The 8,869-nt window shown below is 48.4% G+C and overlaps 1 protein-coding gene across 4 annotated transcripts in view; it reads right to left on the bottom strand.

Annotated features, from left to right (window-relative positions):
* Positions 1-8,869, bottom strand: part of NRG2 (neuregulin 2) — a 157,144-nt gene that overhangs the window by 32,868 nt on the left and 115,407 nt on the right. The window lies entirely within an intron of this gene.

Raw genomic sequence — 8,869 nt, 5'->3', positions numbered from 1 at the left:
TAGAGGCTTCTAGGAAGGGAAGAAACTTCTGTTAGAGCAACTGATATAGGTTACAAAAGCTGAGCAGCTTTGGGAAGTGCAGACCCATCTTCACATAACTCAGAGAAGGGCTGGGCACTCAAAAGCACTGATTTTTTACAACTGAATACCTAACCTCATAAAAGATAGTCCCCTTTCCTGGACTACCCACCTTGCCCAGACCCTAACACAGTCACACCTCCAGCAGTGTGGCTATTACCCACTTTCCAGCACCTTTTATGCTGCAGTCAAGGTTTCTGAGGAGATACTCTCTTCCATTCTGTCTTCCAAAGCACGAATGAACCTTATGGAGAGGTTAGTGACTTCAGACCCGTTCCTGAGACAGAACTCATTGACACAGGATTTGAGGAAGAAGGCTTGAACCAGAGCCCCAGGCAGGAGCTACTCAGAACCACGGGAGGAGCAGCAGGGCAAGACACAGCTTGCCCTGGAGGGAGCTGGGGCTGCTCCCCACTCCTCAGGCAGCCCCTCTGCTCATCCCACCTTCTCAGCTCAGAGGAATGAGCTCAGAGGAATCCCACACCAGCAGAGCCAAGGGGTGCATTCCCATGCTCTGGCTCCAGCCCAGCACCTGCTGGGCACATCCAGGCTCTCCCATGCAAAGGAGGGCTCCCAGCACCCTGTGAAGCCTCTCACATGTGGGTGATGCTTGGCACCTGAGCAACCGGACAAGCTGGTTCTGGTTCTCCTGCTTTTAGGACTCTCTGCCTGCGTGGGGTCTGTGCTTCTCCAAACGGGGAGTTTCTCACTGGGCTGTGCCCAGCTGGAGCAGCCCACGCTGTTACCTGTGCACAGCTCAAGGCAGAGCCAAGCTCACTGCACTGCCCCACTCCATTGTCTTCCATTCCCACGGGGAAGCCAACGCCTCCCACTCTCTGGCAGCACCAGGGCTGTGCACCGAGCAGAGCTATTTCCACGCCTGGCCTTGAATAACCAGCGCCTCTGGGTTTGTCTTTTCACAGTCACCCAGGGCACGGCAAGCTGTCCCAAAGTGCTCTGCACAGCACACATGGCAAATGCCTCAGCAGAAACCCGAAGTGCACAGAGCCCTGGGACAGCAGAGAGCTGCTCCCTGCGAGGGCACGTCCTGCCAGCCAGCTGGGAGCCAAATGTGGGCAGAGTGTGCACACACTGCAGTGTCTGCAGAGGGGGACTTGACCAAGCCTCCAGTGAAGGGCTTGCAAAAAACCCTCAAATGTGACAACTCCCAAACTTCTGTAAGAAATTCAGCTCTCCCCTCCAGTTAAGATTAATGGTAACTAGAAGCCAAAGCCATTACGAGCCTGTATAATTTATTTAGGGAATGCAGACTCATGACAGAGACAAGAGTGTATAATTTATACATTTATGAGATAGTAGCACATTTCTACTCTGGAAAGGAGAGCTGTGGGTCTCTGATAAACTGCAAGTGTGCCATCAGATCAGGGAGCACTGAAACTCCATGAACCAAAGTGCTGGTGCAAATTGAAAGGCACATGGATGAAGAAACAAGCACAGCCTGCAGGGAGCCATCACCCCTGCAACCATCAAATATACCACTTGGTAGCAAGCAAAACGATCCATCTGGCAAAGTCTTGCATCATAAATCCTACTGGAAAGGATTCTGGAGCAAGGCTTCCCACAGCAAGGGAGGAGCAGAGAGGGAGAACTGGAAACAAAGCCCAGGAACCTCCCCATGGAAAACACATCAGGTAACAAGGTACCCAATCCCCCAAGAGAGGTGGATAGGAAGATGCTGTGTGATGATGTGATACCAGCTAGAGATTGCATGTGATCTTCATCCCATACAAACAGTTATGCCCCTTTTAAATTTTGTTCCTTTTAAACAAATTAAAAAGAGCCTGACATGACTGAGGTTTGGGCCATGCATGTTGTGCACTTCCAGGAGAAGAGCTCTCAGTGATCTGTTCCTGTCAGGAAAATACATGGTTGATCACCTCTCCTAGAAGCATCTTGCTAATGCCATTATCCTTTAATCTCTGTTGTCTGCAAAAAAAACCCTATTCTGCCTTTTATCCCAAAGAGGCACAAAGTGTTTTAAACTGAATCACAGACATTACTGTGGTGCATTTGTCAGCAGCAGAGATGTAGCAAAGGCCACAAAGAGAGGCAGCAAGCCCAGTCCCCTGTTGAGAAGCATCATGAAATGAGTCCATTTTAGACTGCAAGTTGAGCAGCACTGGTCAAACCAAAGTCCTGCCTAGTCCCTGACAGTGGCCAAGGACGATGTTTGAGGAAGAAAAACAGCAATGATAATTTTCTTCTGGCCATGTAAGATGAGCAGCTCAGAGGCAACCTAAACCACAGTGTCATTACATTCAGCGGCCTTCGCTGGATTTCTCTAGCTGCTGTTCAAACAAGTCTAATCTCATAGCATCCACAATATTTGTGACAAGAGCTCCAGTGTCACATACATTGTGCAAAGGCACATCTCCACTTAATCCTTTTAGCCTGCCCTTTTCTGGCTCTTGTATCAGAAAAATACAGTCATCATCCCCACTTGTTTCCCCTGAGCTACCTGTGGCCTTACAGGTGCCTTGCAGGCACAGCCAGCATCTCCTTTCCTAGCTGGAAAACAATTATTTCTTTACTAGCTTCTTAGACAAAGGTTGATCCAGCTGAAGATCATTTTCTCCTCATCTCTAGTTCAGTTTTTCCCCTCGGAAATGGTGAGACCATACTGCATACCTGATATTTTTGGGATATTTATTCCATTCATAGGAATCCCTAATGTTCATTTTGAGGTTTGATGCACTGAATACAGATCTCTGTGTGTTACAACCCTTGAACACCTTCCAAGGCGCCTGATTGCTCTGGGATGTTGCTGCAGCTGGGACATCACGTTCATGAGGGCAACTATTTTGGGAGCAAGGATGGAGAGACCTGCCAATACGGAGAGAAGCTCTGGTGGGAGGACAGAGGGAAGCAAAAATGTCTCACCTAGAAACTATTAACTGTGCCTGGATCAAAACATGGCCCTCTGTGACACCACATGGCTGCAGATCACACACCAGCACCCTGAAGTATAAAGCCAAGGGAAATTTCAGTGGGCTTCCATCACACTAGTGGGATAATTCCCAGATTCACAAGTTACTTCATGTTTAGCTGTATTCCCCCATCAGTCTGGGCCCCTGGAAATACCTTAGCAATCATCTACCTGATCCTGAGTCACCTGCAGTTTGGTGGCTGACGTTGGTCAAGTGAACCTCACACACAGTTTATTTGCAGCCATGCAGGCACATTCACCTCTGTGCCAAACACGGGGCAGGTGTGCCTGGTGATCAAGAAATCACTTTACACAGCTCTTCCACCTTAGCTCACGTAGTACCAGGCAGATCTTACCCCCTTTTGGCTGCTGTGGCAGAATAAGTCCTTTGTTCAGGCTCCAACGCAACTCCATCTATCCCAAATGACTTGAAAGTTGTAAAATTGCTGGGGTAAATGGAGATCTCAATAAGCAAGGGAGCAGTTTTGAGGAGTAGCTACAAACTGGGTGGAATGGGACTCATGAAGGCAGTGGGACATGATAAGGGGGTTGTGCAGTAACATGAATCATGCACCAGTGGTTTCCCTTGGTACTCAAACAAATTAAAAGCAGGAAACAGGGAGCTGTGCATCAGGAAAGCTATAGAAAGGAAGTGGTGACATTTCTTTTTGACCAGTGGGAATAAGCAAGGTGCCCCTGAGACACACAACTGGTCAGACAGCTGCTGCAAGGTGAAAGAAGGGCTGGAGCAGCTCGCCCATCAGCAGCTCAGATCTCCAGCTGGAATCAGTCCCGGGACTGGGAGCAAAGCAGAAGGGAGTGAGGAGGTGAGGACAACAAAAAGAGTGGAATAAGGACGTGAGGACAGGGGGAAGAGGGCAGTAAGGAGGTGAGGACAGGGGAAAGAGGGCTGCCTCTAGATGGATGTGTTTGCAAACAATCTGCAGCCACATTTTATTGCTGCTGCCCCAGCCAGCGAGGACAGTCCAGCACAAACACACGAGACATTCAGAGCACTGGAGTCATTCAGAGTGTCTGTTTTCCACCACATGCCCCAGTTACTCAGGACTAACATCAATGGCAGGGCAGCAGAGAGGAGAGCCAGGGGCAGGGACTGTGCCAGGTGGACTTCCCTTCACACGAGCCATCTACGCAGAAAGGCCATTAATGATTGTGCAGGGGTTCTTACACAATTCCTGCCACGCACGTCATCTACCCTTTACAGGCAGCTCACCAGCCTGTTCTCAGAAGTCTGGTGAAATACTCCCCCTGCAAAGAGTTAATTAATGCAGCTTGGACTATAAATTATAGTTAATTTTTCACGAACTACAGCTACTGTCGAGGAGAGCAGGGAGACAGCGATAATTTCGCTGCTCCTTTTCTTCTTTATAAATAACTTTGGCTGGTGGGTTCATAGAGCACAGACACTTTATTCTCTCAATATTTAGACATTCAGTTAGACAGATGAACTCAGCTGGTTGGGGAGTGTATACAGATTGCCTGCTCTGTATATGCCTCATGTACTTACTGATAAAACACAGAATTGCTGAGGTTCCCCTCAACAGAGTTCACCCAACTGCTTGTCAGAAGAACATAGATGAGAAGGTGTCTGGCCAAGTTATTCCTTAGTTGCAGTGCTGTAATCCCAGTGTGAACCCACACTAAACCCATGATTTACACTGATTAGTACATGGAGGGGCTGTTGATCCTGACCATTCTCTGTGGTAAATTTCTGTGTGTCTGAAATGACACCTTCTCTCTTAATAACCTGAGCAGAGTCTGGACATTACCTGCTGCTCTCTGTACCAAAAATCAGAAGGGCCTGTGCAGACAGGGGTCTATGGAGCTCCTAAAAATTCTGCTCCTGTGTGTTCATTAATTTGGAAATGACCAAATATTTGCCCCCAGATTTTACTGAAACAGATCTTGCTGGAATCACGTTTCCAGTTCCTGAGGGGATCATTAAGACCAATACCTGCAGACCAGGGGTTCATCCCAAAATACAAACGGCTTCAGGACACTCATCTTGGAGCATCAGATGCTGCTGATCAAAAAAACACAGGTAGCATTTCCCACCTCTTCCATCTGCGCTGTTCAGGGGTGTCACTGAGGAACAAGTTTAAAGGTTTCTGAGTGCCCAGGGACTGCTTGCTCCCACAGAACAGGTAACTATTGCAGGGACAGAGTCCTGTGTTATTATAAAGATTCTAGCTGCCCCTCCAGAATGATCTCATCAGCTTTATGAAGGAGCCCTTCCTATGCTTTTCTCTACCACAGGGGTCCCAGAATGCGTTTTCTTTTCCCAAATCCCCGTCAGCAATTGTAATAGCAGCAACATGATACTTCAATGAGGGGATTTGTTCAGCAACCTAAAAATCCTTGTGCAGAGCCAATGCCAGCGTGAATCCCTCGCAGTCGGGGCAGCTGAAGCCCGAGAAGTGAAGCAACATGCCAGGATCACATGATGGAGCCAGACAGAGCCTGGTACACAGCCTGCTGCTCTGAACGTGGGCTCACAGCCTCAGTGCTTCCAGGGACACCAGATCCCATCCCAGCCTTCATCCTGCCCTTCTTTGCCTTCCGAGTCACAGCTTGTTTTTACACCACATCCCGAGTAGTAAGCTGTGTGGCTACTTAAAGAACACAAAGTGAGCAAAATAATCGACAGCCAGGATCTGGCAGCAGCCACCTCACAGCTCTTTGCAGACTGACAGCGAGATCTCCACCACATTCACATTCACCTCAAGGTCCAGCGTCTGCGTGTGTGCAGGTTCTGCTCAGCTACAACCACACCTCCAGCCCTGGGGTTTAAATTATCTGAGCAAAGACCACGCCAAGGCTTATTTTTAGTCTAATATTGAAAACCGGCCTGTCCACGTGTCTGGACTTCTGTCAGTTCTGCCCATGCTCTGGGCTGGCTGGACACCCTTCATCTCCAAACCAAGAGCACCGTGCTCACGTTTGCAGCACTGCTGGCTCTGGGAGAGCACAGCGCCTTCAGGCTGGAGGGGCCAGAGACTGACCAGCCATTCAACAGGGCCTCTCAGTAAAGGCCATGCCAGACTGGACTCGGGGCAAGGTTTTGGGGAGTTGGCTGACCCATATGTGGCACATGTTACTGTGGGGTGTGTGCTGAAGCTTTGATTGGACTCGGTGTGACTCACAAGGCACATCACAGCAGAGACATCACCGAGCCATCGCAATCTCACAAGTCCAGCAGGACAGGGAGAGAAGGAAACATTTCCAACACCCAGCCATCTAAGCATTGGAGAAGGTATCAAACTAGAGAGGGCTAACCTGAATGAATCCAAACGTATCAATCTACAAACTTAGTCCAATGACATCGCCAAGACAACAGCTATGAAATCTGTGGACCCAGACTGGTGTGTGGACAGTTAGACTGAACTGGAGAAAGGAGGACTGTTTCACCTACTCCTCCCACAGGGAACTCTATAGGGACTTCAGGGAGGGCTTGTGATCCTCAGCAGTTGAAAGAAAGGCCCCAAAACTCAGTCCAGAGAGCCCAACTTTCATTCGGATAAATAACAATATCCCCCAATCTTCATGTTCCCACAAAACTCAACACTGCCTCTTCTGCTCTTTCTCCCTCTTTCACCTCTCTTTGCTGCAGAGCAGCCACAACCAAGGGTAAGGTGAGGTCACTCACCCAGGTCTGCTGCAGAGTGAACCTAGGGCACGAGCAGAGTCCAGGTGAGCAGCTGCAATCATCCACATGTTGGTTTAGAGTATCTGCCAACCACTGGCAGATCCTCTGGTATCCTGGCAGTGTCCAAACCATGCTTCCTCCACCCAGCCTGTCTTCTCTTCCTACCCTCAAGACTTCACCTGTTTGTTGAATTCAAGGGAATAAACTAGAGAAGAACTCAATAGCAGAAAAGAAGCAGAGGGGATTACCTGATCTTTTCAGAGATTTCAGACATTATCTTAATTTTTTTAAATGAAACTCTGATAGGGTTTTACTATCTTTGTCCTGCATAAACCTTACATCTCAGAATGCTCTACAGGTTGCTCTGAACCTTCTTCCATTTTTGCCTCCATCAGAATGCTTCTAAATGTGGACACCGATCCCTTTTCTGTTTACCAAACTTGTCCATCACCACAGACTCCTGAACCTTGTTTAGCTGCTTCAAGCTGCACAGTGACAGGATCACGTTACCCTTTTGAGTGCTCTGGAAGTTGAAACAAGCATAAAGGACCTTTTTCTGCATCAGGGCACATGATCAAGTTACCACATCCCTGCAAGTTCTTGCGTGTGAGCCGAGACGCTGTGACCACCCAACTGCACAACCTTAGCCTGTGACAAACACAAGACAATGAGTCCTCCTGAACACTTTTCCACCATGGATGAGGCTGCTGTAACTACCTTGTGATTCCTGGGCTCCGTGGGGAGACCTCTTGGTAAGAGCAGCAGGTACTACCCCTTGAACATCAGTCCTCAAGTATCTCTAGGGCTGCTCTAGTCTGACAATGCTTCACCAAAAATACCCAGGGGAAGGTGTCAGACTGTGTCACCACGTCAGTATGTGCAGCAGCATGGAAAGAATTTCCCAGACAGCAGATTTCCTCTCTGAATCTGGCCCTCAGAGTGCAGCCTGGCCATGTGGATCAAAGCTGGACTCTACACCCCTGTGACCAGGCCAGGACTCATCACAATCCATGGTCCAGCTTCTTACAGCTTTTAAATGGCTCTGGTTCATCTGAAGGGATCCACATACCACTGAAGGAAGCTGAATGGTGCTCCATGCCATGCTCATACCAGGTAGAGGGGCTTCAGGAAACCCAGCTCTCTGTCTGGCAGGTCCCAGTACTCACCCTGGGTATATATGTGCTTCACTGGGACAGTGTAGATGTTTCCAAGAACCAGTGGTACTAATCTGCCTCCTTGCACTCTGCCACCCCCATGTCATGGGAAGGTGCAGAGATGGAGAGCAGCAAGACAAAAAAATGCACTTGCAGGGAAAAAAGTTACCCGAGAATGGATGCAGAGCACCTTGGAGACCTGGGCTGCATTTTGAGCACCGTCTGCCTCGTGCCAGCGATGCAGCAGTGCCCAGAGGTCTGTGGCCACTGGAGAACAGGAGGAGGAATTCACTCAGAATGTGGCAGGATTTTCTAGTAGCTACACTTTGAGGTGGTAAGAAAGGCGTTAACAGTGCTCCAAGGGGAAAACACGTGATATCCCACTCCTTTTCCCATCACCTCCCCACTGCACACACGTGCAATTCTACGATAGATCATCAGTCACCGTAACAATCAGAGAGACTCTGAGCTATTTAGATAACAATCGAGACAGATCACAAAAAAAACCCAAAGAATGTGAAGGAAAAAAGTCAATTACAACCTTAAGTCTGGAGACTTTGCCATCTCTTCCCATCATTAGAAAAAAACAGACAGGGAGGGATGATGCACCCACAGAGGAAAGCAGTTTTCCAAAAGGAGAAATTTCTGTGTTTTCTTTCTGAGATTTCGCTTTTAAGAAAATAGCATTTATCTTATAGAATGCAAAGAAGTAGCATGGATCACTCCTAGTGAAAACAAAGGAAAAATCCTGGGGAAGGATCATGGCATTAATGATGCTGTGTCTCAGCTTGGTGTCTCCAGTGCAGTGCAAAGCTAAGCACTACACAAGAGCACATTTTAACTGCATTTTTCTAATCAGAAAAGCTTTTAAAGGATACCTGGCCAGTGCCTGCTGTGGCTGCAATCAGATTTCCTTTAAAATCATAAAAGGCTGAGCTTTCCAAGTAGGGAACATCCCCATAAAACCCGCAAAGAAGAATTGCCAACAGTGAGGCACAGCCAGCTCTGGGCATCAGCAGCTGG

The sequence above is a fragment of the Empidonax traillii genome, unplaced genomic scaffold, assembly GCF_003031625.1.
Source record: "Empidonax traillii isolate 1590-97213 ecotype Southwest subspecies unplaced genomic scaffold, ASM303162v1 scaffold242:size1152717, whole genome shotgun sequence".
Lineage (NCBI taxonomy): Eukaryota > Metazoa > Chordata > Aves > Passeriformes > Tyrannidae > Empidonax > Empidonax traillii.
This window is presented reverse-complemented; position numbering and strand designations above follow the sequence as displayed.